General features: G+C 45.7%; 1 long non-coding RNA gene and 2 pseudogenes across 1 annotated transcript; 2 read left to right on the forward strand and 1 right to left on the reverse strand.

Annotated features, from left to right (window-relative positions):
* The first annotated feature begins 1,858 nt into the window (after positions 1–1,858).
* LOC127488757 (protein-L-isoaspartate O-methyltransferase domain-containing protein 1 pseudogene) lies at positions 1,859–2,659 on the forward strand (annotated as a pseudogene).
* A 1,215-nt stretch (positions 2,660–3,874) lies between these two features.
* On the reverse strand, positions 3,875–24,731 carry LOC138845736 (uncharacterized). The gene is made up of 4 exons (XR_011382923.1): positions 24,556–24,731; positions 9,312–9,431; positions 7,776–8,008; positions 3,875–7,488 (listed from the first exon to the last, which is right to left on the reverse strand). It is a non-coding gene; the product is annotated as an uncharacterized lncRNA (long non-coding RNA).
* Positions 10,959–11,552, forward strand: LOC100350211 (OCIA domain-containing protein 2 pseudogene; annotated as a pseudogene).
* Positions 24,732–24,756: the final 25 nt, after the last annotated feature.

The raw sequence follows: 24,756 nt of genomic DNA on the forward strand, positions 1-24,756 counted from the left end.
ATTCAATTGTTCATTTTTATCAACACTGAAGAGTTTACAATATTTTCTCGAGTTTTAATTCCTATCATTTTTTAAATTTAAGGTAAGCAAATTTTATGTATTTCATGTATAGAGGGCTGGGAATACAGTGGTACTCTGTATTCTTTCCTTCCTCCTACCCACGCTCCCACCCTTCCCCCTCCTTCCTCTCATTCCCTCTCAGTTATTACAGGGATTGGAGTCTGGCACTGTGGCACAGCAGGTAAAGCTAATGCCTGCAGTGCCAGCATCCCATATGGAAGCTGGTTTGAGTCCTGGCTGCTCCACTTCCAATCCAGCTCCGTGCTATGGCCTGGAAGAGCAGTAGAAGATGGCCCGTCTTAGACCCCTGAACCCGCGTGGGAGACCCAGAAGCTCCTGGCTCCTGGCTCCTGGCTTCAGATCAGTGCAGCTCTGGCCGCTGCAGCCAACTGGGGAGGGAACCAATGGATAGAAGACCTCTCTCTTTCTCTGTGCCTCTCCTCTCTGTGTAACTTTCTTTTTTTAATTAATTAATTTATTTGAAAGTCAGCATTACACAGAGAAAGCAGAGGCAGAGAGAGAGAGGTCTTCCATCCAATGGCTCACTCCTCAATTAGCTGCAACAGCTGGTCTCCCAAGTGGGTGCAGGGGCCCAAGGACTTGGGCCATCTTGTACTGCTTTCCCAGGCCATAGCAGAGAGCTGGATCAGAAGTGGAGCAAACTGGCATCCATATGGGATGCTGGCACTTCAGGCCAGGGCATTAACCCGCTGTGCCACAGCGCCAGCCCAAACTCTATCAAGTAAATAAATCTTTAAAAATTATTATAATGATCTACTTTCAGTGTACTTTATACTCATCAGATTAACTTTACCCCAAGTAAAGAGTTCAACAGTAAGAAGAAAAACATGCTGTTCCTCACAGTGGAGACAGGGGCTGTAGTCAGTCCTCGAATCTCCAAATGCCCACTTCACTCCTCTCCATCACAGTTCTGGCACTGTTAGTTGTCACTGCACTTTCATTCTTCTTGCAAGCTTGACTGTGAGTCAAAGACCAGGAACGAGTGGCCGCCCTCCCACACGTGGATCTGGTTGTCTGCCTGGCCAGGGCCTCCCTGTGAGGTCCCTGCCTGTGCCATTACCCCACAGTCCAGCTCAGGGCATGAGTGGCCATGGGAGTTCTGCCAGAAAACTGCCACACTGCAAATGAAAGCTAGCAAGCTGTGGTGGTGGCAGCAGCCAGCTGCCGTGAAGCTGAGTCCTAACTGCAGTGGGCTGACCTGACCGCTGTGCCACAAGGTTAGTTTATATCAGGAAATCAACTGCAATGTTAAAAGAAAAAGGAACCCCACTACACGATGGAGAGCCATTTCTGCTAATTTTCTTCAAGATTTTAAAATTTATAATTTGATATGAAAACTATCATGGAGGAGCAAAGAAGATAATGATGACTTAACTGATAAAAAGCAGCTCAGTATATCCACATTGAAAGCCTTCAGAGCAAGTGATCATGGAAGGCTACAATGTTTACAAAGACTTAGCCTGGGGGCTGGTACTGTGGTGTAGCAGGTAACTGGAACCTGCCATACGGGTGCTGGTTTGAGTCCCGGCTGCTCCACTTCTGATCCAGCTCTCTGCTAATGTGCCTGGGAGAGCGGTGGAAGATGACCCAAGTCCTTGGACCTCTGCACCCATGTGGGAGACCCAGATGAGGCTCCTGGCTTCGGCCTGGCCCAGCCCTGACCATTGTGGCCATTTGAGGAGGCCAACAGAGGATGGAATGTATCTCTCTGCTTCTCCTTCTCTGTAACTCTTTCAAATAAATAAATGAATACATCATTAAAATAAAAACAGCCTGGATGCATGGAAACACACACCTGCCAGCACCTTGCATTTATTCTGACGTTATGGAGGCACTGAGGCTCACCCAGGAGTGTCTCTTCTCAACCTTGGAAGTGGAACTGGATACTGATGTATGATGGTGGGCTGCATCTGAGGTCCTGCTGGAATAAATCATGGGCTTGAGCTTAACTTCGACGTGTCGGGATAGGCCAAGGAAACACTGGAGAGCTTCATCAAAAACAGGGGCAGCTTGGAGAAAGTCGAGTTCTGTGAACCTGTGTTTGTGGTTGGTAACTGCCTCCAACAGTCATCTGTGTGACTGAATGTTGTGGTGCTGGAGTTCAGAGACGCCCTGAAAACTACACGAAAGTCTCAGTGAAGGTGGGAGGCATGCCAGCACGCCTACAGATCAGTTAGCACAGACAACGCCAACTGGACAAAACACCAGGGACAGCCAAGACACCCTTGCTGTTTCATCTGCTCCACTTGCACAGCCAAGTAAGAATGATAACGGTTTACCAGGGTCTGCAAGGTTCACCCGAGCAGGCAAAGAATGCTAACGGCACGCCCCACGTGCTGTCAGGAACCTGCAGGCCACACTTGGAAATCTCACAAATGATGAGATGCAGGGAAAGGAGATTCCTCAAAGGGCTCCAGCCAGGAGGAAACACGTGAAACAGAGAACTAACACGCACGTCTTGGAGGGCAATCTTGTTCCTCGGTCTCCAGTGACGAGCATGAGACGAGGAGACAGCCCACAGTGAAACCACAAAGCCAGGAGAGCTGCCTCAGAATTCAGAGAAAACCAGGAAGCTGCCCTTCCCCGGGCCTCTAAAAGCTGACTTGACATATGTCAGAGACAAACAGCTTAGACTGACAAGAAACAGCACCGACTGGTAATTTCTTTAGTCCTCAGGAGTTAAAAGAATTCTCTCATCAGAGTGACTTATAGGGGGGAAAAAAGTATTTCTGTCAGTATGAAAATGACATATTTAGTAATTAAAAAGCGTGTCTTCTATAAAAATCTTTCTTTAAATCTTGGGAAAATGCTGTTTCATCTCAGAGTGAATTGAAAGTGGAATGCAACCACACTCGAGACCTTGGGTCCTGTAAATGCTTCTCTGACTCCTTCAGATTTATGCTGATTTTAGATAAGGTTCAGATGTGATTCTACGTAAGGTTTAAATCATTGTCAGACATAATTAAAGTCAAATGAAAACAAAAGTATGAGACCTCAACCCACGCCGGTGTCCTGTAAGAAGAGACACAAGGGATGCGTATGAACAAAGGAAATAGTGAGATGACACGGCAAGATCATGTCTGACGGAAGCCAGAGAGAGATGCCAGAAAACACACAACCACACACCTTGATCAAACCTCCAGAATCACGAGAAAATCAATCCATGTTTAAACAACCCCACCTGTGGCGATTTGCCATGCTTACCCTGGGAAACTAAAGTATGCGCTCCCCTGCCTACTACAGCTGCTGCCACCTCACTGCTCCTCACAGTGAGTTATCAGAGAAAACACAGAAATACAAACCGTGGCTTTGGTTCCTAAAGACTTAAGCCACACACACAAAAGAGTACAAAGTACAACAAAAAATCTAGTTACAGAATTACAGTTATACACATTTTTGAAAAGTACAGAACTTGATCCAACTGGAAATCTAGAAACTGCAAACCCGTTTCCCACATCCAGTGTGGCCTTCGTATTATGCAACTGCTCATGCTCTTGGTCTACTCTGAATTCTCCCAATACAAAGACCCCATGATCCCACCCCTAAAGGAGAAATCTGGTAGGAGTTGCCCTTTCTGTGCCAGTGTTGATGGTGCTTTCAAGAGGCAAGTTGTCTCCTGTCAGTAAACTTTACACTCCCAGGGGAAAGGGTCTCTTCACCAGTTCCTCCCCCACTCCACTCTGCTGGCTCCCATCATGACACCCTTCCCTGAGCCTCCAATCAGGATCACCACAAGCACACCTTTCCCGGAAGGTTTCTGCCCCGCACAAATATGAGGCTACTTCAACTCAACTGTGGACAACAGAATTCAAAGATACGTTTATTTTGCTGCAAAAAAAAAAAAATTGGATCCACATATATAAAAGATTTTCCAAAAATTTCATGAAAAACATTTACTATGAAAAACCATGTATGGCTACAGAATTCTCTGCACCAAAATGAGTTTACTTTTTTATTTCATTTTTTCACCAAAAAATGGCTGTGCCATCATGTATGAATGGAAGCCCTTTACCCGATGGTGCTGGTATCTGGAGGAAGTCTCTGTAAGGGAATTCATGTTATAGCTGGCTATGAGGTGAGGCCTTCCTGGTAGGATTAGTGTATAAGAAGAAGATGTATAAGAAAAAAGAGAACGTTCTACCCTTCCACTGCACACACATCCCAAAGACCCTCTGAGGACACGACGGGAAAGCGCCTAGCTCCTGGCTCTCATAAGAAGCCAAATCAGTCAGCAGCTTCATACCGTACTGCCCAGCTCCTAGAACTGTGAGAAAAAAAATTTCTTTTGTCAAAACACCCCAGCCTATGGTATTTTGCTCTGGCAGTCCATGTAGATTAAGAAACATTACATTACCAAAAGTAAGGTATTTTTGTCACAATTACATAAACATAAGGAAGTGCCTCCGAAACTGGATACTGGTATGCGGGTTGCAAGGATTTTAAGCCATATACAGGAAATACGGACATGGGGGTGATTCACATGTGTCTCAGAAGGAAATGGGAAACATGTTAGCAAAACCTGGAGGAAAGGCATTTCTTCTAAAGCAACTTGGTTCTATCCTCTGTGGAAGGTCTAGCGTGAGCAATAAAGATCTACATGTAACTGAGACAATGTCTAAGCAGAGTACTGAAGCAGCAGCTTGATCTCCCCTGACTACTTACAGTAAGACGCAGGAGAGCCATGAATCGGAGGAACTGACAGCGAACTGCAACGAGAACGTAAAAGTTTGAGAAATTCTCAGCCTAAGTCTCCAAAACGTGAGAACACGTGTTCAGAACAGGACATAAATGCTGTGGTGAGAGATGATGGTATCGTGGGAGGAAAAAAATTGCCACCTTAAAGGGAAAGGGACAACATTGTGTAAGGGAAGCAAGCCAGATAGACAGATCCATTCTCTGTGTAACATGTGGACTCTGACAACCACAAATTCATCAAGCAGAGAGCACACAGGTGGTTACCACAAGGTGAAGTAGAAATGGAAGGCTAGGGGTGAAAGGAGACACTGGGCAGAGGGTACAGTTTCTGATAAGCAGGAGGAATGGGTTCCCCTGCCGCACTGCACAGCAGGAGACTGTGGTAATGCATCTTTCAAAGTGGTTAAAATGGCCTTTAAATATACCTACCACAAACGAAACTTAAAAGTAGATAATGGGATAGCTATATTACTTGGCGTGATTGGATAATTCCAGAACACATTCACTGAAATGTCATGTTTTGCCTACAAATATATACAATTATTTTACAGCTGAAGATGAAATTTTTAAGAAGGCAAAAACTGGGGTAGGCATTGTGGCACAGTGAGGTTATCTATTGCCTAATACACACTTTCCACAGTTCAGGACCTGGCGTGAGTTCTAGACCCTTCCTGCTTTTGATCTTGGTTCCTGTTAATAAACCTGGAAGGCAGTAGATGATCACACAAGTACTTGGGCCCCCACCACCCATGTGGGAGACCTGCATGGAGCTCCTGTCTCCCAGCTTAGGTTTGTCCTGTCCCTGGCTGTTGTGGTCATTTGAGAAGTGAACCAATAGCCAGTGCCATGGCTCACTTGGCTAATCCTCTGCCTGCGGCGCCAGCACCCAGGTTCTAGTCCCAGTTGGGGCGCCAGATTCTAGTCCCAATTGTTCCTCTTCCAGTCCAGCTCTCTACTGTGGCCCAGGAGTACAGTGGAGAATGGCCCAGGTGCTTGGGCCCTGCACCCGCATGGCAGACCGGGAGGAAGCACCTGGCTCCTGGCTTCAGATCGGTGCAGCGCTGGCTATAGCGGCCATTTGGGGGGTGAACCAACAGAAGAAAGACCTTTCTCTCTGTCTCCCTCTCTGTCACTGTCTAACTCTGACTGTCAAATAAAAAAGAAGTGAACCAGTAATGAAAGATTCTCTCTCCTCCTCCCCACCTTACTCTCAGTGTCACTCCATCATTCAAATCTTTTACAGAGGCTAATTTTGTCTCATTAAATTAAAATAAGATAAAATCAAGCAAGCTATCATGTACAAGAGAAAACAAATTCAAAATACGAAAGGTTCAAAAGTTAAAAGAATGAAAAACAATCTGCCAATGTGTAAGAGTGACGGCTGTACAAGCAAACAATGGACAGCCTCGAATTTTAGGCCAGCACCGTGGTGTAGCAGGTGAGGACACTGGCTGCTGTGCCTGCATCCCATCATGGCACCAGTTTGAGTCCTGGCTGCTCCACCTCAATCCAGCTCCCTGCGGGTGTGTCGCTCCCCGTCTTCGTGGAGGAACAACACAGGACCCTGTGCTGTTCTTTCGTCTGCTCGGCCCTCCCCGGGTTTGCTGCTGGTTCTTCCCGGGTTGGCTACCGACCCTTCCACCTCCGTGGAAGGGCGGTTCCCCTTGGCCACTTTCCCCACTTCCGCGGGGGAGCGGCACACTGCCGGCCGGCTCTCTCGGGGGCTGCACAGGTGTTCCTTCAGATAGATGTTCCCCTTAGATGTTCCTGGTGCATGTTGTCTCTCTCCTCCTTTATAGTCCTCTTCCGCCAATCCCAACTCGGCTGCCCACACGCCGAGTACGCTGCTCTCCTCCAATCAGGAGCAGGATCAGCTCCTGGAGGTCATCACTCAAGTTGGCAAGAGGCAGCTGCACAGAAGCTGTTTCCTCCTCTCCCAGCGCCATATTGTGGGAGAGCAGATGCATAGAATAAGTCTTAATTCCAGTAACTTAGTCTAGTCCGAGTTGCTCCCCACAGGGTGCGCCCAGGAAATCAGCAGAAGATAACCCAAATGCTCGGGGCCCCTGCACCTGTGTGGAGGACACAGCAGCAGCTCTTGGCTCCTAGCTTCAGATTGGCACGGCTCCAGCCCTTGTGGCCATCTAGGGAGTGAACAGGTGGATGGATGGACGATATCTGTCTGTCTGTCTATCTTTCTCTTTCTGCTTCTGCATCTCTGTAACTCTTTCAAATAAATAAATAAATCTTTAAAATAAATAAATAAAATCTTTAAAAAAAGAATATTTATATTCAAGTGAATATGCAACATTTTCCAGAGAAGAATGTTTGCTAGATCATATAAAAGCCTAAATAAATCTGGAAGGACTTAAACCATAAAGCATTTCTCTGAACACAAGGGAGTTCAACTGAAACTCAGAGGTGCATGGCCAAGTGGTGAAGGTGTCTCCTGGTATGTCTGTGTCCAACATTAGAGTGCCTGGGTTCAAATCCGGTTCTGCTCCATTTCCAGCATACTCTTAACACAAACCCTGAGAAGCAGGTGGTGGCTTGGGCGGTTGGGTCCCTAACACCCATGTGTGGGCCTCAATTGATTTCGCAGCTCCCAGTGTGGTCTGTATGGCTCAGCTGTTGTGGAGATTTGGGGAGCAAAGCAGCAGATGGATCATCTATTTGTCTTTCCGGCTCTTAAAGAAAAAATTTTTCCAAAACCTGAAAACCAAAACCCAAAGGATATTTGAGAAGTTGTAATATACATGGAAAATAACTAGCATACTCCCAAGTAGCCAGCGGGTCATAGAAGAAATCACAATGAATTTAGAAAATGTGATAGGATTGGGGCTGGCATTGGTGTAGCGAGTAAAAGCTGCTGCCTGCAGTGCCAGCATCCCATATGAGTATCGGTGCAAGTCCCGGCTGCTCCACTTCCAACCCAGCTCACTGCTATGGCCTGGGACAGCAGCAGCAGAAGGCCCAGATCCTTTGGTCCCTGCACTCACGTGGGAGATCCGGAGGAAGCTCCTGGCTCCTGGCTTCGAATCGGCCCAGCTCCAGCACTAGAGCTCCACAGCCTGCAGGAAGCCCCTGTGGGGAAGAAGCTCCCGGGCGGGAGCAGCCATAGCTCTGCAACTCCTCTCCTGGGATGGGCACAGCCTGGGCTCGGGCAAGTCCCATGCGTTCCTCCAGCTCACAAGTCAGCTTGTGCACTCAGCATGCTTGGCTGTGCCCTGGCCTGGTGGGAAACATCAATAAAAATCAGCACCGGGAATTCTAAGCTAATACTGGAGACCTCTCCACGTTTACTTACTACTTCCGTTTTGTGTCTTGGCTGTACTCCTACTTGTCACTTGCTTTCAAATCTCAGTGGAGTTTTAAAGTGTCTCCTACTATGACCTGTACACTTTCTTTTATCTGAGAGGCATAGTTACAGAGTTATATGTGTGTGTGTGTGTGTACATATATATGCAGATACTGACCCCCTGCCAACCCCCAAGTACCAGGGGGAGGGCCCCAGGGGGTGGGCACACCTCCTGCGATGTGGTTTGCAGGTGGGGAAGCAGATCTGGCGAGCAAGGCTGTGAGCAGGGGCACAGGGTTGAGCCTGAGCTCGGATGAGGAGGGGCCCAGGAGGATGGAGGCCCTCCCCGCCCACTTCTGCAGGTCCCAGTGCTGGCACACGCTCTTTGCCAGGCGCTGTTTCACACGTTCCCGCATTCACTCATCGGACTCTTTCTACAACCCTGCATCTATTAGTGGCCCCATTCCACAGGTGTGGTAACTAAGACCCAGGGGGGTAAAGCCCCCTGCCTAAGGTCACCAAGGCCAACGAGTGGCAGAGCCAGGATTTGAACCCAGGTCTGTCTGACTCCTGGGCCTGGCACTCCAACCTTAGCTCCTAGGCACGTGGAGGGACTCTGGCAGGACAAGGAGACCCAGTTCAATTCTGAGCCTGGGGAGCCCCTAGGTTTTCCATGGGCCCTGGGGTGGCTCTCAAAGTTGGGCAAACCACATTAGGGCCACAATGCCGACAAGTTTGGAGCTGTATCCCAAGGCCCAGGAAACCACAGGGGAGGGGGCCATGGGTGGGCTGGACAGACCAGGCTGGGCCAGAGTTCCAAGCATTCCAGCCATCTTCACAGGAAGCAGAATAGAATAGAAACTAGCGCCAGCCTCCTCCCCCAGAATCCAGTGGACAGTCAGGCTAGGCTGCACAGAGGCCCACTTTGTACCTGCCCTAACCCACCACTGGCGGCTGGTGCGGGTTTTGAGTTTCCTGGGTGGGTAGGGGCCCAGCCACCTCTAAGCCTGGATCAACCTCCCCTTCTGGGGGCAGTCACAGAAGTCCACAGCCAGAGGAGGAAGCAAGCAGATACTCAGGGCTTCCCTAGAGACCCTGGGGGGCCTGAAGTCCACCCACATCCCATTCCCCCAACACTCACACACCCTAGTTAGGAGCTAGAGGCAGAAAGAGGGACTCTGGGGCAGAGCCTGAGCCCGCCTCCTTGCCAGCAGCCACCAAGCCCATCATGACCCACCTGGAAGCCCCACCTGCTTCATCCTGGTGCTCTGGTGTGCACAGATGATGTAAAATTTTTATTTTAAATCCTCTAACAGGCATCTTCAAGTTCATTAATCTGGTAAGCCCAGTGCACGTGCTGGAAAACACAAATAATGATAGATTTGATAAACTATTAAGTATTGTAAGAGGCTGTCAAAGAACTGAAAATCCCACAGTGACTCACTAATGTGATTTAGTAGATAATGCTAAGAAAATCAGAAACATTTGTTAAAATCTTTGTTATAATGGCACTAGATTGACCATTTGCAGAATATATCTCTCCTATGTGTATTACAGTCTTAAATTCTAGTTCTGTGTAACAGTGATTTAAGATTTGAAAGGGCTTAAGAATATGTCCTGATGCTGACTAACCTGTAAGGTTTATATTTCATTTTTCATACATCAATGTTTTTCTTTTAGCAACTGTAAATATCAAATATCATATATATTTCTGTTTCACTGCAGGTTTTATTATCATTCTTTCTGATCTCTTCCTGTTTTAACGTTTGCTAGTATGCCCTCTTATGGATTACTATACTGATATTACCTACAGAGAGCCACTGGGTATTCCAACGTCAGCATGTGTATGGATGTTCATGTGTGTGTGTGCACGTATATTCAAGCTGTGATGAAGACAGAATTGAAAATAACACTGTGAGAAACTCTTAACACTCACTCCAAAAACTAAGTCCTCCTCAGAGACAGCTGCCTATGGGGCAAACCACTGGGCCCCTTTTCACTGCTATGAACTGAAACTTGTCTCCTTAAAACTTGTACATTGAGGGGCCGGCACTGTGGCTAAGCAGGTAAAAGCTTCAGTCTGCAACACCAACATCCCATATGGGTGCCAATTTGAGTCCTGGCTGCTCCACTTCCAATCCAAATCCCTGCTAATGCACCTTGGGAAAGCAGCGGAAGATGACCCAAGTCCTTGCGCCCCCACACCCACGTGGGAGACTTGAAAGAAGTTCCTGCCTCCTGACTTCAGCCTGGCCCGGTCTCGGTCATTAGAGCTATCTGGGGAGTGAACCAGCAGATGGAAGATATTCTCTCTCTGTAACTCTGTCTCTCAAATAAATAAATCTTTAAAAAAGAAACCTCATACACTGAAGTGTTAACTACAGAGCTTTTAGGCAGGTAACTGAAGTCAAATGATATCACACATGTGAAGTGATCATTCAAACTGGCCCACGCCTTTATAAGCACAGACAGGAAGGATACACACAGAGAAACACCATGTGAGAACACAGCAGGCTGATGGCCATCTGGTGGCCATGAACAGAGAGAGGCCTCTGAAGAAACCAAACCCGCCATGACTTTGATCTTGAATTTTCAAACTCCACAACCAAGAGAATCAAATTTCCACGATTTAAGCCACACAGCTGGTGGTATTTTGTTGGCAAATCAATACATTCTCATTTTTGCCAACATTTCCTCCAGTCACCTAAAAGGTCTCCCCTCTTATGAGGAAAATACAGGAACTAAAAATTACGAATTCAGGTAGCCACCTAAAAATAAAATAACAAAAAAAAAGATATGAAATAAGCAACCTAACTACCCATCTCAAAGAGTAAGGGAGTAGCAAGAGTACACCCAGCCAGAAAAGCAGCCAGGACAAATCACAATGGCATCCGTGTCGACTCATGAAAGCCGGGAGAAAAGTCCACATTGGCCACCGTTAAACAAGAAGAGCCTGCTGTTTTGTCCGAAATCAAAACCGCACATCCAAAACGGAGAGGCTGCAAAGATCTGAGAATGTCAAGGACAAAGTCTCTGGAAGACAGCTCTGACTTCTCTTGTAAGCTCGCTTGTCACCCAGGGACTAGTCCACCAAGGTTACTTAGCAGCTAATCCAAGATCTGGATCATTGCCTAAAGTGGCACTTGCTGGTATCTTGGGATTAGGCCCAGGAAAGGCATCCTACATGGAGTGTGCCAGAGTAAATTCCATTCCTTTGAAAATCAGCTGTGAGGGGCTGGATTTAGTCCACATCACAACAGGCAATGCCTGTTTACCTGTGAGGAATGCAAAACAAGGCGCAGATTAAGCCAGAAGGGAACTCACAGCCAGCAGCTTCCTAAACTCTGTGTCCATGGCTTTTGAAGATTTTAAACTTCTGAATTTGGATGCATTAAAAATTTCAAGTACACTTTAAAATATACTTGTAGAGGAATAAAAACATTGTGAATCTGTCACTCCACTGAAAGGCTTTCTGTGGAAGGCCATCCATAGAACTAAGCACGACCTGTGTCCCTGCTCTGTTAATAATGTGTTAGGGGAGCCAGCGCTGTGGCACAGAGGGTAAAGCCACCACCTGCAGGGCCAGCATCCCATAGGGGCACCAGTTCTAGTCCTGGCTGCTCCACTTCGGATCCAGCTCTCAGCTATGGCCTGGGAAAGCAGTAGAAGATGGCCCAAGTGCTTGGGCCCCTGCACCCATGTGGGAGACCTGGAAGAAGCACCTGGCTCATGGCTTTGGTTTGGTGTGGCTCCGGCAGTTGCGGCCATTTGGGGAGTGAACCAACGGAAGGAAGACCTTTCTCTCTGTCTCTCCCTCTCACTGTCTGTAACTCTACCTCTCAAATAAATAAATAAAATCTTAAAAAAAAAAAAAAAAAGTTTGCCCTGTGGAAACCAAATCAGACTAGAAAAAATAAGAAATAAGTAACTTTTTTTTTTTTTTTTTTGACAGGCAGAGTGGACAGTGAGAGAGAGAGACAGAAAGGTATCTTCCTTTGCGGTTGGTTCACCCTCCAATGGCCGCCGTGGCTGATGCACTGCGGCCGGTGCACCGTGCTGATCCGAAGGCAGGAGCGAGGTGCTTCTCCTGGTCTCCCATGTGGGTGCAGGGCCCAAGCACTTAGGCCATCCTCCACTGCACTCCCTGGCCACAGCAGAGAGCTGGACTGGAAGAAGGGCAACTGGGACAGAATCCGGTGTGCTGGTGCCACAAGGCAGAGAATTAGCCTATTGAGCCGCAGCATCGGCTATAATCTGTTTTTGTTTTTTTTTTAATTTTATTTATCAGATAGAGTTAGACGGTGAGAGAGAGACAGAGAGAAAGGTCTTCTTTCCATTGGTTTACCCTCGAAATGGCCTTTACGGCCGGGGCTACGCCGATCCGAAGCCTCCTGGTCTCCCATGCTGGTGCAGGGCCCAAGCACTTGGGCCATCCTCCACTGCCTTCCCTGGCCACAGCAGAGAGCTAGACCGGAAGAGGAGCAGCTGGGACTAGAACCCAGCGCCCATATGGGATGCCAGCATTGCAGTCGGAGGATTAGCCAAGTGAGCCACGGCGCCAGCCCCAAGAAATAATCTTAAATGCTATTAAAATTAATAAAATGAAGAGTTGATTTTTTTGGAAACAAAATAATCACTTTTAGCTACAATAATGAAAAAAGATTCAAATAAATAAAATCAAAGAATAAAATAAGATTTTACATCTGATACCACACAAACACAACAGATCAATAAGAACTATTAACTAACTATAAACTAACAAACTGGAAAACCTAAAAGAAATGGTAAATTTCTAGATACATATAGCTTACAGAAACTGAGTTGCAAAGACACAGAAACATGAACAGCTCAATAATGAATGAGAAAACTGAATTAGGGGCCAGCGCTGTGGTATGCTGGTAAAGCCACCACTTGTAGTGCCAACATCCCATTGGGGCACCTGTTCTAGTAGTCCCAGCTGCTCCACTTCCAGTCCAGCTCTCTGCTATGGCCTGGGAAAGCAGTAGAAGATGGCCCAAGTCCTTGGGCCCCTGCACCCAAGGGAGACCTGGAAGAAGCTCCTGGCTTTGGATTGGTGCAGCTCTGGCCCTTGCAGCCATTTGGGGAATGGAACAATGGATCAAAGACCTCTCTCTGTCTCTCTCTCTGCCTCTGCCTCTCTGTAACTCTTGCTTTCAAATAAATAAATAAATCTTAAAAAATGAAAGATTGAATGAAAAGTCTCCATACAGGAATAGACAGTAGCATGGGATTTTTCTACCAATCTCTATAAAATTTTAAAAATGGAATCACATTAATCCTTCTCAAACTATTCCAAAAATTTGAAATGAGGGAACCTTTGCAAACACTGAGACACTTCCCAGATTCAAAAATTGGAGTGAATCAGCACATGGGAAATCACTCAATCAATCTTTCTCTCAATCTTTCTCTGTCTCTTTCAAATAAAAATTTAGACCAATATGCCTGGTGAACACAGATGCCAAAATTCTCACTATAATAATAGCAAACTGAATCCAATAACATTTATCTAAAAGGTCAGGCATCCTAATCAAATGGGAATGATCCCAGGGATACAGGGATGTACCAGTATATGTAAAGGGGTGGGGGTGTGTGCAGGTGCTGTGGCACAGCAGGTTAAAGCTCCGGCCTGCACTGGAGGGTGAACCAACGACAAAAAGGAAGACCTTTCTCTCTGTCTCTCTCTCTCACTGTCCACTCTGCCTGTAAAAAAAAAAAAAAAAAAAAAAAAACAAAAAAAAAAACTCCAGCCTTCAGTGCCCACATCCCATATGGGCGCCAGTTTGGGTCCCTGGCTACTTCACCTCCAATGCAGCTCCCTGCTATTGTACCTGGGAAAGCAGCTGAGGATGCCCAAGACCTTTGACCCCTGCAACCATGTGGGGTGCCCGGAGTAAGCTCCAAGCTCCTAGCTTCAGATCAGCTTAGCTCTGGCCACTGCAGCCATTTGGGGAGCAAACCAGTGGATGGAGGAACTTTCTGCCTCTGCATCTGTCTGTAACTCTTTCAAATAAATAGAATGAATCTTAAAAAAAGAAATTAAGGCCAGCACCACAGCTCAATAGGCTAATCCTCTGCCTTGCAGTGCTGGCACACCGGGTTCTAGTCCCGGTCGGGGCACCGGATTCTGTCCCGGTTGCCCCTCTTCCAGGCCATCTCTCTGCTGTGGCCAGGGAGTGCAGTGGAGGATGGCCCAAGTGCTTGGGCCCTGCACCCCATGGGAGACCAGGAGAAGCACCTGGCTCCTGCCTTTGGATCAGCATGGTGTGCCGGCCACAGCGCACCAGCCATGGCGGCCATTGGAGGGTGAACCAACGGCAAAAGGAAGACCTTTCTCTCTGTCTCTCTCTCTCATTCTCCACTCTGCCTGTCAAAAAAAAAAAAAGAGCCAGCATTGGGACACAGTGGGTTGGGCCACCACCAGTGGTGCCAGTGTCTTGTATGAACATCAGTTGCAGTCCCAGCTACTCTGCTTCCCATCCAGGTCCCTGCTACTCTACCTAGAAAAGCAGTAGAAGGTGGTAAAATTACTTGGGTCCCTGTCACACACATGGGAGACCCAGATGGAGTTCCAGGGTCCCAGCTTCCGCTTGGTTCAGCCCCAGCTTTTGCAGTCAATTGGGAGAGAACCAGCAGATGGAAGATCTTTCTCTCTCTGTGTGTGTGTGTCTCTCTCTCTCACTCCACCATGCAAATAAATAACTCTTTTAAAAAAGCAGAAAAATCAATAAACCAAATAAATCACATCAATAAAATGAAAAATAAAATTATAATTATCACAATAGATGTAAAAAAACTATTCAATAAAATTCAATAGCTATATATGATTAAAACTCTGAACAAAACTTTTCAATCTAGACACAATAAAAGCTTCACGTGACAAACACAAAGCCAATACCCCATTGAATGAGGAAAAGCTGAAAGTAGTTCCTGTAAGATCAGGAGCCAAAGCTGTCCACTCTCACTACTGTTATTGCACACTGCACCATAAAGTTTAGCCAAAGCAATTAGGTAGCAGAAGGAAATAATATGGATTCAAACAGAAAAGGAAGAATTCAAGTTATTTGTTTGCAGATGACCAGAATCTATATACAGGGTGACCTAGCAACACCATCAGAAGAATGCTAGAATGAATAAATTAATTCCATAAAATTGCATGATCAAAAACAAAATCAAAATCAGTAGCACATCTGTACACCAATGGTGAACCCACTGAGAAAATAAACTGTAAGTACAGTATTTACACAGTGACCAGAAAATATAATACCTCAGAATAAATTTAACCCAAATTGCAAAAGTCCTCTATAATAAAAATTACAAAACACTGAAGAAAGAAATTTAAGAGGATATGGGGCTGGCACTGTGGCATAGCAGGTAAAGCCCACTGCCTGCATTGCCAGCATCCCATATTGGGTGCCAAATGCCTGGCCGCTCCACTTCCAATCCAGCTCTCAGCTATGGCCTGGGAAAGCAGTAGAAGATGGCCCAAGTGCTTGAGCCCCTGCACCTGTGTGAGAAACCCTGGAAGAAGTTCCTGGCTCCTACCTTCAGATCAGCCCAGCTCCAACCATTGTAGCCATTTGGGGAGTAAACCAGCAGATGCAATCAATCAATCTCTCTCTCCCTTTGCCTTTCTGTAATTCTGCCTGTCAAATAAATAAATAAATAAATCTTCATAAGAAAAATTTAGGGGGCCGGCGCCATGGCTCACTTGGTTAATCCTCCGCCTGTGGCACTGACATCCCATATGAGCACTGGGTTCTAGTCCCAGTTGCTCCTCTTTCAGTCCAGCTCTCTGCTGTAGCCTGGGAAGGCAGTGGAGGATGGCCCAGTGCTTGGGCTCCTGTACCCACATGGGAGACCAGGAGGAAGCACCTGGCTCCTGGCTTCAGATCAGCGCAGCGCCGGCCATAGCGGCCATTTGGGGAGTGAACCAGAAGACCTTTCTCTCTGTCTCTCTCTCTAGACGTCTCTACCTGTCAAATAAAAAAAAATAAAATAAAAAAAGCAAGAGAGCAAACTCATGGCCCCTAGCTATTAAAAAAAGAAGAAGAAAAATTTAGGAAGACACAAAGACACAAAAACTGCAGACTTCCCAAGCTCCTGGGTTGCAATTGCTATGGTTGAAGTTTTTATGCTATCCAAAATAATTTACTGATTTAATGGAATTTGTGTCAAAACACCAATGAAATTCTTCAGAGGGACCAGTGTTACGGGTCAGTGGACCAAGCTGCCACCTGCAATGCCAACATCCCATATCAGAGCAACAGTGTAAGTCCCAGCAGCTCCATTTCTGATCCAGCTATCTGCAAATGTCCATGGGAAAGCAGCAGAAAATGGTCCAAGCGCTTCAGCCTGGCTTTCAATGTGGGAGACTCAGATGGAGTATCAGGCTCCTGGTCTTGAGCTGACATAGCTTCAGCCATTGTGGCTGACTGAATCAGAGGACAGACGTCTGTTTCTCTCTTTCTCTCACTCAGCCATTTAAATAAGTAAAATAAATCTTTTTTTTTAAAGAGAAATTCTTCAACGAACTAGAAAAAACAAACCTACAATTCACATGGAATCAGAAAACTCCCAAATAGCCTAAGCAATCTTGAACAATGTAACAAATTTGAAAGCACCACAATATCTGTTTTCAATACACTTACAGAGGTAGTATCACCACTGGCATAAAAACAGACACGCAAAACAGAACAGAAATCCCAAAACAAACCCACATACCCACAGGCAACTGATCTTTATAAAAAAGAACCAAGGGGCCAGTGCTGTGGCCTACTAGATTAAGCTTCTGTCTGTGGTGCCAGCATTCCACATGAGCGTCAGTTTGAGGCCTGGCTGTTCCACTTCTATCTAGCTCCCTGCTAATGTGCCTGGGAACACGCAGAAGGCTACCCCAGCACCTGTGTGGGAAACCCAGAAGAAGCTCCTGGCTTCAGCCTGTGGGCCTGGCAGCTGCAGCTATCTGGGGAGTAAATCAGCAGATGGATGACCTCTTTCTCTCTGTAACTCTGCCTCTCAAATAAATAATTAATTAAAGAGAAAAGGAACAAAAATACAGTGAAGAACAGTCTCTTCAGCCAATGGTGCAGAGCAAACTGAAAATCCAAATGTACAAAACTGAAACTACACCCCTACACCTTTTACACTTAGTCAACTCAAAGTGAATCAAAGATCAAAATAGAGGATGGGGCCGGCGCTGTGGCACAGCGGGTTAACGCCCTGGCCTGAAGTGCCGGCATCCCATATGGGCGCAGGTTCTAGTCCCAGCTGCTCCTCTTCCAATCCAGCTCTCTGCTGTGGCCTGGGAAAGCAGTAGAAGATGGCCCAAGTCCTTGGGCCCCTGTACCTACGTGGGAGACCTGGAAGAGACTCCTGGCTCCTGGCTTCAGATCAGCACAGCTCCAGCCGTTGCAACCATCTAGGGAGAGAACCAGCGGGTAGACCACCTCTCTGTCTTTATCACTCTGTAACTCTTTCAAATAAGTAAAATAAATCTTAAAAAAAAAAAGGAAAAGAAAAGAAAATGTGAATTATCCCAGGCATTATGGAGAACAGCACATTCATAAAATAAGGATAAAAATTGGTCTAACATATGGCATAACTACCTTGTGGCTGACTGTGTGTCAGAAAGACATGAAATCAATGTATCAAAGATATGGATAAGGGATAAAGGCACTCGGATCTGGCTGAAAAGCCCATGAGAGTATTTCAGGCATGGAAAGCCAAGACACTCTGGCAAAAAGATCTCTGTGAGTGAGATCCCAGTGGAAAGAACAGGTCTTCAAAGAGGGAGGTGCCTTTCTCTGAAGGGAGGAGAGAACCTCCACTTTGACTATGACCGTGTCTAAACAAGATAAGAGTCGGAGAACTCAAGGGGCTTCCATAGCCTTGGAAACTCATGACTGGTGCATAGGGAGATTACTGATGCCATAAACAGGAGTGTCAATTTGTAAAGTCAACAACAGGAGTCACTGTGCACTTACTCCTCATGTAGGATCTCTGTCCTTAATGTGCTGTACACTGAGGCTTAATGCTATAACGAGTACTCAAACAGTATATTTCACTTTGTGTTTCTATGGGGGTGCAAACGATTGAAATCTTTACTTAATGTACACTAAACTGATCTTCTGTAAAAAAAAAAAAAAAAAAAAAAAAAAGAAATTATCAATTCCCAACTTGACTCTCACTGGGATTAAACATGACAATAGGCCTGATCTGATTTCATCATCATTTAAAAAAAATCATCTATTATTTTTCACTTTATGTTTCTGTGTGGGAGCAAACTGTTGAAATCCTTACTTAAGGTATACTAAGCTGATCTTCTGTATATTAAGATAATCGAAAATGAATCTTGATGTGAATGGAAGGGGAGAGGGAGTGGGAAAGGGGAGGGTTGTGGGTGGGAGGGACGGTATGGGGGGGAAGCCATTGTAACCCATGAGTCGTACTTTGGAAATTTATATTCATTAAATAAAAGATAAAAAAAAAAAAAGATATGGATAAGGGAACATTATTCAGACATAAATGCCATAAATGCTGCAAAATGGGTAGAATTGCAGATCATTAAGTGAAATAAGCCAGACACAAAAACACAAATATCACGTTGTTTGTCATATAGGAAAGTGAAAAAATAATGCATCTGAACATGGAACAGGCTGGGGGTTGAGGATTGAGGGGGTTGGCTCTCAGGTGCCAAAGTACAATAAGGTAGAAGTAAATTCTAGTGTTCCATGGTGCAATATAGTGACCACAGTTCACCATATTTATACTGTGTGAAAAACTGGAGGAGAGGAGCTAGTCGAAAATGGAAAGGCTGGGTATCTGGCTTGGTCAGCTTATATTCAATACAAGCTTATGTTCAGATACTGCACTATGGCTGGCACCGTAGCCACTGCCTAATTTGCTAGCATCCCATGAGTACTGGTCCAAGTCCTGACTGCTCTACTTCTGATCTGGCTCCCTGCTACTGTGCCTGGGAAAGCAGCAGAAGATGGCCAGGTACTTGGGTCCCTGCTGCCCACGTGCGGTACCCAGATGAAGCTCCTGGCTCCTGATTTCAGCCTGGCCATTTGCAACTCTGGCCATTGCAGCCATTTGGTGAGTGAACCAGTGGATGAAAGATCTCTGTCTCTTAACTCTAACTATCACTCTTCACTCACTCTCACTCTAACTCTAACTAACTCTATCTTTCTTTAAGATTTTACTTTTAGGGGCTGGCTCCATGGCTTCATGGAGCTTCTTCTGGGCCTCCCACTAGGGTGTAGGGATCCAAGCACTTGGGCCATCTTCTGCTGCTTTCCCAGGTGCATTAGCAGGGATTGGAGTTGGAGCACCTAGGACTTGAATCAGTGTCCATATGGAATGCTGGTGTTGCAGGCGGCGGTTTAACCCACTATGCCACAATGCCAGCCCCTTTACCTTTCAAATAAATAAAATTTTCTAAAAACAAATATTGCGCAATATCCTATAGTAATGTAAAAGTAGGGCATGTTTTTAAAAATTGCTTAAATAAATGTTTTAAAAATCAGAAGCATCTCTATATACTAACAAATGAACTATCTTTAATAGAAATTAGAAAAACAATCCCATTTATAACAGTATAAATTATCAGTTAGGAGCCAATATCCACCAGTACTGTCAGGGAGTTAATCAAATATCCAGTTCTATCATCAGTAAGTCAAGGTGGAATTTTCTCTTGAATTTTCTATTTTTTAAACATTTATTTATTTATTTGAAAAGCAGAGTTACAGAGAGAGAGGGTGAGGGAGAGAAAAAAAATCTTCTATACACTGGTTTACTCTTCAAATGGCCACAACTGCCAGACCTGGACTGAACTGGGTCAAAGCCAGGAGCCTAGATCTCCATCTGGGCATTACATGTGGGTGGCAATGGTGTCTGCTGCTTTCCCAGGCACATTAGCAGGCAGTTAGATTGTAGGCAGAGCAGCCGAGACTCAAACAGGTGCTCATATGGGAAGGTGGCACCTTGGGCAGTGGCTTTGCCTGTTCTGTCACAATGCTTTCTCCGCCCCTTAAATTTTCTGATTAGCCCTTATATGATTTACAACTAAGTATTCTGAAATTCTGAAAATGCCACTATTTTAAAACTAATCTTGAAGCCAGATGGAAGGATGCTTATGCTGTTTATTCATTGTTAACACTGCTATCAATTTACATGCAGGGCGTTCAACCTTGTATCTGTGCCTCTCAGTTAAAACACAGATTGCAGGTGGATATTTAGCCCAATAGCAAAGAAGCTTGGGTCCTTCACTGGAGTGCCTCAGTTCAAATCCTGGCTATGGCTCCCTTGTAATGTACCTGGGAAGACAGCAGGAGATGGCCTAAATACTTGGGTCTCTGCCACCCATGTAGGAGACCTGGATGGAGTTTCAGGCTCCTAGCTTTGGTGTGGTCCATCCCTAACCATTGCAGCCATCTGGGGAGTGAACCAGCAGAAGAAAGATTGCTCACTTGCTCGCTCGCTCTCTCTCTGTCGCTCCAGCCTTTCAAATAAATAAATTAAAAAAAAAAAAAAGTTATGTGAAAAAATGCATATCATGATTAGCTTGATTTATCTAGTCTGCAGCATATAAATAATTCCAAATTTCATTTTATATGCTAAAGACCTGTTTGTAAACTTAAAATACATAAGTATTTTTAAAAGATAAACATAAATGGATTAGGGGCCTAGATAGCGGCATAGCAGGTTAAGCCACTGCCTGTGACACCAGCTCAGGTTCCACTCTGATCCAGCTTCCTGCTAAGGCACCTGAGAAAGCAGCAGAAGATGGCCCCAAATCCTTGGGCACCTACACCTATGTGGGAGATGTGGCAGAAGCTGTTGGCTCCCAGTCTTGGCCTGGTCCAGCCCTGGCTGTTGTATCCATTTGGGGAGTGAACCAGTGGATAGAAGATCTCTGTCTCTCTGTTACACAGCCTATCAAATAAATAAACTAAAAAGACAGATTAGGCCAGTGCTGTGGCTCAACTCACTAAGCTAATCCTCCACCTGTGGCGCCGGCACCCCGGGTTCTAGTCCTGGTCGGGGCGCCGGATCCTGTCCCGGTTGCTCCTCTTCCAGTTCAGCTCTCTGCTGTGGCCAGGGAGTGCAGTGGAGGATGGCCCAGGTTCTTGGGCCCTGCACCCGCATAGGAGACCAGGAGGAAGCACCTGGCTCCTGGCTTCGGATCAGCGCAGCACAGCACAGCACACTGGCCGTAGCAGCCATTTGAGGGGTGAACCAACGGAAGGAAGACCTTTCTCTATGTCTCTCTCTCACCGTCTAACTCTGCTTGTCAAAAAAAAAAAAAAAAAAAAAAAACCACAGATTAAATATAAATATATACAGAAATATACACCATTATAACACCAGTCTAATTTTGAGATTCGATGATTGTTTATAGCCCTTGTCTCTTCGTTGAGGAACAGTGTTTTTTTTCTTCATATTATTTGTTGAACTCTTTTACTTAGTGTAGGGTTAACTTTATGATCATTAAGTAAACTGAAAACAGATCTTTGTAAAAATTAAGAGTGGGAATGTGAGAGACAGGAGGAAGAAAGGTTGGAGCAAGGGTGTGAGGGAAGGTAGGGTGGGAAGTATCACTATGTTCCTAAATCTGTATAGATGGAATACATGAAACTTGTATAGCTTAAATAGAATTGTTTAAAAATCAAAAAAGAAAAACCAAACACCCATCCAAAGAAAACTGGAATAGTTATATCCATTTCAGACTAATCAGGATTTAGGTCAGAAAAATACAAAAAGGTTACATAAAATGCAGCAGGCAGTTCTCTAAAAAGACATTAAAATGTTTTATGTCTCTGAACATAACAGAGTACCAAACTACATAAGGCAAAAGCTTATAGAACTACAGAGAAAAATAAATATACCAGTATCTAAATAGTATAAATAAATACACCAGTATACACACTAAGTGTTTATTAGCAATGATTAATCACACAGATACCACTGCAAGGAAAAAAAATATCAATAAACAAATTCAAAACTTTACCAAAGTGTAAAATAAAAAAACTGCAAAAGTTTGAAGGTTATATGGTTAATCCACCTACTCTACTAACGCTTCCTTTGAAGCCTGAATTTATTTACGATCTAAAAAAAAAACAATATTTTCCCATTATGTAAAAAGATACAAATACTATGCATTAACACTTAAGAAATCAAAACAAAAAGACAGACATCGTCACCAACATCAAAAATAAACTTCAAACAATCTAAGTTCCGTAAACAGCAGAAGCAGTGAAGGAATTAGGTGACTCACAACCACAGCAGCATGCTGTGTACGCAAAAGCCTGAGCTAAAATAATAATAATAATAATAATAATAATAATAATAAAGAGTATAGTATCAAAAGGTAACATCAACGCCTTGAAAATTCACAAAAGGTAAAAAAACAAGCAAACCTCTCCTTTGGGAAAAATAGACAATAAGTTACAAAAAACACCAAAAGAATCAGGGCTTGGTCACTCCTGGGGGCAGGGGTAGAAGAGAGCAGGAAGCCACCCGAACTGACCAAGGCCCATGTATTCACTTGGGTGGCAACTCTACGGGTGTTTATATCGTTCTTGAAAATCAGCAGAAAAGAAAGATGTCAAGAATTCTCTTTCCCTTTTCAGGCATTATTGAGTAAACCCAGGTTCCATGCAAGAAAATAAAAATCCAACACTCAAATCACGGCACATAATTCAGAAATAAGTGGGCAAAGCAGAATTAGAAAGCCGCAAGTCTCACCCAAAATCAGCTTAAGGTTCTCACCTAGGGCTGCCTTTGTTTGACAGCACTTTTAACACTCAATGTGTGATGCTGGCTGATCACCCACCGATTCCCCCACTCCCACCAATCACCAAGCAATGCAGTTCTAACACCAGCTAGATTCAGCAGGGACCTCAGTGGCTAAGGGCCACTGCGGATGCCAGCCCACCTAGACTTAGCAGTGGATAAAGGCTCACTCCCACCACACAGTCCCACGCAGAGGGCAGTCCAGTCCATGTGTTGGCTCTTTCTGCTCCCCTCTCCTCATTCCAAAGTTATCCAGGGATCCCATCCAACCAGGTCACTAATGCAAGCTTAGCTACTGTCTGAAAGGGGTGTGCCTTAGGTAGAATCAGAGCCACTCCTATCACTCAGAAAACCCCATGGGACTTGGGATCTCTGTGCCAGAAAGTGAGGGCAAATCCAAATAAATATTTTATTAGACCAGAAACCTCCCCCCAAAAAAACCTCTTAAATTCATAAACTTTTTGTCATCAGAATCTGATGTTCCCCAGACATTCCCAATTGGCACAAACTGTATCCTGACAGAACCAGCTCTGTGGACGCAAAACCAAACTGCTGTGTGCCCAGAGTGCATTTGCTTTTCGGGTCTCACGTCACTTAACTGGGGTGGGTTTTCTTCCATCTTCATGGAAGTTTTTCCTCCCTTCACAAGGCTGAGAGAACCATGAACCACTTTCGGCTTTTTTTTCCCCTTCAATCCCAGCATCCGCTAAGGTAGCTGATAATTATATGTCTCCAAGGACGGGGATTATATTTAGGAGGAGAAATTTTACTTTCCCAAGGTGTTAGCAGTAGAGATGGAAGGGACACAGCAGAGGCCCCGGGCTCAGGGCACCGCTACTCCCACGAAAACCTCTCCTTCTTCCACGTTCCCCAAGAATGACAGGGGCTTGCCAATCACTCCAAACTCCTAGGGACTCTGACCCCTTGGGACATCCTGCACCATCACATCATGATGTCTTTACCTGAGACAAGGAAAAGAGAGGTGTGCTGCCGAGATACCCCTCTATGAAGTGTCTGTCCTTAAGGAAAGGGAGACGGGCAAAGATTTTAGATTAAATGTATTTCTGCTTACTTGAAAGGCAGAGAGAGACACCGACAAAGAGAGATCTTCCATCTAACTGGCTCACTCCCCAAAGGGCCAAATCTGGGGCCGGCTGCAAACAGGCGCTCACGACTAAAATCTGCATTTCCCACGTGGACAGCAAAGGACCCCAGAACTCGATCCATCCTCACCGGCCTGTCTCCCAGGCCAAGCCCTGTTAGCAGAAACCGGAAGTAGAGCCAGCACTCAAACTCGGGCATTCCGATACAGGACTGTGGCCACGCCAAGCAGCGCCTTCATCTAGCATCCGCTCAACCACAAGAGTTTTTTTTAACGCTGTAGCATCACATGGGTATGCTCGGCCTCTCTCTCCCATGAAATGCGCACCAACAGAAAATAAACTTTCCAAAGAGCTGCTGGCTATTCTCTGGCGGGAAAAAACATATACAGAAGTTCAGTTACGCATATCAAGGGGGACGCAGCTCACAAGTCCCCCGCCCGGGCAGCACGGAGAAAGTTCTAGTTCTGAGCTGAAATCGCCCGGGGCGGGGTCCCGGCTGCCGGCCCAGCTCACTTTCTGCAGCCCACAGGGCCCCGGCCGCACACACTCACGACTTCCCACCTTCCAAGCTGCCCCCGGATGCTCCTCGTAGCTTCCGGCAGCGCGGGAAGCTCACAAAACACCAGCGCCAGGGCCACCCGGTCCCCTCTGAACTGTACAGGCGGACGACGCCATGATGAGGAAGATCTCGCGGGATTACCGCAGCACCGCCTCCTGGCGCGCCTGAGTGGCCCGTTTCCACAGCCCGTGAGCACGCACGAC

The sequence above is a fragment of the Oryctolagus cuniculus genome, chromosome 16 (assembly GCF_964237555.1).
Source record: "Oryctolagus cuniculus chromosome 16, mOryCun1.1, whole genome shotgun sequence".
NCBI lineage: Eukaryota > Metazoa > Chordata > Mammalia > Lagomorpha > Leporidae > Oryctolagus > Oryctolagus cuniculus.